General features: G+C 32.7%; 1 pseudogene; it reads right to left on the reverse strand.

The window, feature by feature from the left end:
* Positions 1–705: 705 nt before the first annotated feature.
* On the reverse strand, positions 706–1,182 carry LOC123255370 (annotated as a pseudogene).
* Positions 1,183–5,336: the final 4,154 nt, after the last annotated feature.

Here is a 5,336-nt window from a genome sequence, read left to right on the forward strand (position 1 = left end):
TATAATATCTTCAGTTCAAATTCCTGCCTTCAACTAATGGTCATTGTAAAACAGGATTGTTCGAACTCAAGTAACCTGTATTCCCTTTAATGTAATATCCCTTTAGTCTCAGAAACGTACATTTTTTTTCAATAAGCTACTAGTTTAAGATAATGTAGTGCACAATAAGTATCTTTGGTATACATATGTATGTTTAAGTTTCTGTGGTAATGTTAAAATTTCAGTCATTTTGATATGTAAAATCAGTCAATTTTTCTCATTCCCATAAATACTGAAATGTAATACTAGTCTGGTTGCATGAAACCATACTTAAGCATTGTTAACAAACACTTTTGAATTGATACAAATGTTAGCTTCCTTTCAGTTCAATGCAGTAATACAAACATGTGCTTCCTGTTTGTGATTTTTATGTGTATATTCATAATTATCACATACAAATAAAATTAATGGGAAACTGACATAACTGAACCTTTAAGAATACTGAAATTATCTCCTGCATCGTTTTAGTTAACATTTAAGTCCCTTTAAATTTTTTTGATTAATACTTTTTATTTCCTTTTGAAAAAGTGGAGTGTGTTTATGTAGGCCTGAATGAAGCGGTCTAGCAAAACAGTAATACTGACAAACAGCACTAAACATTGACATGAAGACAGTGAACATCTACAGTATGTGAGATCACGTGATGTCATCAACATGGGAGATGGCTTATGTCAGTCCAATTTCTTTAAGAACACTACGTGGGGTTTTGGCTTCCTCTTGTAGCAGATCTGCCTGCTCAATGGCTTTAAGTATATTTTTCTTGGACGTTTCCTGAACTTCTCCTCCCAAAAGAAACTCGTCCAAAATAAAATAAGCCTTCTCAAAATTAAAGATGATATCGAGTTCACACACGCTGCCAAAATATTTGTCAAGTAGTTCAACGTAACAATGAATTATTTCCAAGGTAATTAGTTCATTGTCCTTATCTTCAATAGCACAGCAGAAATAGAGGCTAGCATATCTTTTGTAGACAATCTTTAGATCTCACCACTCCAAAAAGCTGCACATTTTGGGTTTACGGGATAAAACTGTTTGGACAAGTTCCCTTATGATTTTTTTCTTTTCTTTTTCCGATAATGGGACATACCATTTCTGAAGTCAGAGCTTCCCCTGACGACTAAAAAGCAACATAAACTGCATCATAACGCGGAGTAGGTTGAGTGCTGTACAGTTATATGGGCACTCTGACTTGGAAGAGATGAGGCAGCCTGCTGATCAGGTTCAGAACCAATTTAGTTTTTTTTAATTGAAAAAAAATATAAGTTATTGGCATTTTACACCCACATCTCCCAACAGGGGGTGAGTGAAGAGAAAACAAAAACCATGGAAAAATAATGTATTGTTAAAATAAATTCCCACACTGGCCATATCTAAAAATATACCTCTTATTCTGCATATTTAATTATCAGTTTTTTTCAGGAGGGTAACATTCTAATCATCAGTCTTTGGGAACCATGATTAATCAATACAAAATCATAATTCTTAAGTCTTTCAAAATTTTTCATTTTCACAACATTGTTAAAACAGAAATCATTCTCCTGGTTCTATTCACTTTATAGTATTAAAAGTTGTGTTTTGCTTTGACATTTTGTTTTTTGTATTTTGGTTGTTATTCTCTTCTTGCTTTGTGCTTTGGATATCATAAATATGAATTCTGGAAAGAAAATTTAATATATTTTCTTTCTTTCCCAATCACTGTTCAAAGTAATAATGAGAAGAAAACTTATGCTGAGAATCTTCTTAGATGATTGTAGTGGTTGTGAGAGGGAACCTGAACTATATTACTTCCTCCTTCTCCATCATTTTGGCTGGCTTCCTATCAATGTCAGATACTACTGTATCAGCCAAAATGATGGAGAAGGAGGAAGTAATATAGTTCAGGTTCCCTCTCACAACTATTACAACCTAATAAAAAAACAAAGGAAACTCTGGAGTTAGATCACCTGAATGTGTAACCTTAAGCTAAAGGGGCCTGAATATGGGGACCAAAGTGGTTGTAATCAAAAAGGAGAAATTAGAAGGGGTGAGTAGGGTATAGTATGGCTATAGCCCCTTCTGAAACAGTGGTTTTGGCAAGAGAATCTGATCAAGAGTATTTGATACCCCAGTCCACAAATTGGTCAAAGGTCAGCTTCATCTCTAAAACAACAATAATTCATTATATCCTATCTTCTCATATCTTTTCTTCTCAGCTAAACTCCTTGAAATAGCCATCCAAAGTTGATATTTCCACTTCATCTCCCTCTGCAATCTGATTTCAACCTCAATGCCTGAATAAAACAACTCTCTCCAAAGTGACTGATAATCATTTTTTTGCTAAGCTTAGTGGCCTAGTTTTCTTCTCTTGCAGCCTTTGACATTGTTGATTCCTGGGACACTGCTCTACTGATCTTTGATCTCATTGAATCATCTATGGCTTCCCTTTAGCTTCGACTATTCAATTAGTTGGGAATTGATGTAATTGCATTTTTAACCCACATCTTTTCACTTTTAAGTAATAATATCATAAGAAACTTAATCAGTTGTTTTATTGAAATACAGGTAAATTTTATCGGCAGCATTTTTTTTTTGAGCCATCAGTTAAGGAACTCTAGCAAAAATGGAAATACAATTATGTTGGCATGTCTTGTTCTTGATGGAGTCATCTGGGTCTTTGAGAATCACTGCTTCCTTTTCTAAGTGTGAAATGAAATTATTCTTCGTTATGCATTCAAGGATTTCGCCAGGAATCAAAGCCTGTAATCTATAGATTCCCTTCTTTTTCCTTTTTTTTTTTTGAGTATCAGTACATTCTCCTCCAATTATTAATAGTCTTATCCTCCATAACATTGCAAAAAATGTCTGGTGGTTGCTCATTAATCACATCTGCCACTTTTTTTCTTCTGTATCTGAGGATATAGTTCATTTAAAGCCAGGTGACTTGAACTCATCAAGGGTTGCTATTTGTTCTTTTATTATCTTTTTATTTGTGTCAAGTATGAACTCCATATTAGGCATTTTTATTCTGTCCTTTCTAGTTAAAGATTATTTTTCTTAGTAGACAATACATAAACATGACTAGAGTTTATCAGATCTGTTTTTCCTCTGTCACTGGCTCTTCATATTTCCTCTCCCCCGTGCAGCTGTCCTGGCCTTTCTTTGATTGCTCTCTTTCCCACAATATAGCTTAAGATAAAATAAACCAAAACTTCAGTTGTGGATTTTCTTTGCCAGCTTCAGCCTAATCTAAGCTCAAACTCTCTTAACATTCTTTGTTACAGGAATATATCACATTTGATATTTATTCTCCAATGTTTACTCTAGTTTTCTTCTTCTGTACATACTTCCCTCCCTCAATTCATTTTTAAACAATTAATATATTTTGTTTTTACTTTACTTTTATTCACAAATATATCCCTATTTTCAGATCTTTTCAAAGATACACTCCTTTAAATAAAAAAGTAGAAGAAAAATAATTCAACAAAATTAACCAATATATCAGCTGAGTTTGATAATATCTACAATTTTGATGTACACATAGACATAGAACTTTATATCTTCAAAGAAGAGGGAGAGGCATTTTTTATCTCTTTTTAAAGCACTGATCTTGATCATCATAATCACAGAGCTCTCAACTTCTTTTAATGATGTTTCTCTTTCCATTCTGTATATGGTTTTTTGATGAACATATTGGTAAATAGTCAATATTGGAGGGAATGCAAAAAAGATAAGCTAATAGATTGTTAAGGAAGCTATAGATGTTCCTATCCCTCTTGAAAATAATTTGGGATAATGCTTTAAAAATGATTAAAATGCCCACACCAATTGTTCTATTAGACTTATATCCTAAAAATGATGAAGACAGAAAGGAAGGTTCCATTTGCATTGAACTATTCACAGCAGTACATTTTGTTATAGCAAAGAATTGGAAACAAAGTAGATGCCTGTCAATCAGTGAATGGCTAAGCAAAATGTTCAACGTGGATATAATGGAATATTACTGTGCAATAAGAAATGATGAATAAAAGATTTCTGAGAAGCATAGGCACACATATGAACTGATATTCAGAGAAAGAAATAGTACAAGGGAAACGATATACACAATCATTATGGCAGTTTAAATGGAAAGATCCAAACTACCATCACCACCAAAACCTGAATATTAGGCAATTATAATAACCAAGATAGTCCTTAAAGAAAAGAAAATGCATCTACTTCTATTCTTTGCAAAAGTTAGAAACTGTGGGTGTGGGACACTAAAATTACTGTTTGTTGTGTTGTTCAGTTTTGACTAATTGCTTTACCCCCTCTGTTTATTTTTATTCTAAATTATAAGAGATGACTCTCTGAGCAAGGGAAGAGGGAAGAATATATTCAGAAACAAAGATAATGTAAAAACAAAAGTTTGTCAATAAAAAACTATAAAATAAAATAAAATTTATGTTGGTTGATGAAAATATCATACATCCACATCAGTCTTTATAGAGGATTTCCTTTTTTCTTTCCTCATCAAAAGTATTTTAAAGTTTTCAGAATTTCATTCTTGAGAATTTTCCATGCCTTTTGGATTGACTTCCACTATAGAGTTTTAATCTATGAGATCCAAAGTTTCATTTCTCTGAATCCTTTCAACTGTGTTTTTCCAATAACTTAGTGTGCTCAAATAAACTATTTCTGCTTTTCCTCCAGAGTAAAAAGCTTGTTTATCACAAATTTTAATGTCAACTGACCACTTGCCCCTGAAGTTCCCAGCATTTCTAACCCCAGAATCCAGATTCAGAATTTGATTTCCCCTTTTTGGTTTCTCTGTGCTTTGAAGGATAACATTATCATTAAGCCAAACCTTTTTAAAATAAGTTTTATTTTTTATCCTGAATTCCACAAACATCAAATGAAAATTCTTTTTGAAATAATATTAGAATAGAAAAAAAATCACATACAGCTTTTTCTCTGAAAATATATAATAAACTCAACCTGTAACAAAGCTATCCTTCTTATCTATGAATTGTTCTGACTTTTCTTCTTTGATAATTTGTAAACTAAAAAAATACTTTTTTTACTCTATAATTTTCTGAAGCTGTCCCTTTTGTCATTTCTTATGGCAAAATAGGTATTCCACTAAATTAATATATACCATATTTTATTATCCATTAAGGCAAGAGTCAAAATTATTAGCTCCTGAGTTTTGAGGAGAGAAAGAGTAAGAGCAAGAGGTAACAAGAGGGGAGGAGAAAGAAGGAGACAGGAGGGAGAGAAGGAGAAAGAGAAGAGAAAGAAAAGATAGAAGGAATGTGAGTTCAGAGAGGGAGGAAGGGGAG

This window comes from Gracilinanus agilis, unplaced genomic scaffold (genome assembly GCF_016433145.1).
Source record: "Gracilinanus agilis isolate LMUSP501 unplaced genomic scaffold, AgileGrace unplaced_scaffold45047, whole genome shotgun sequence".
NCBI lineage: Eukaryota > Metazoa > Chordata > Mammalia > Didelphimorphia > Didelphidae > Gracilinanus > Gracilinanus agilis.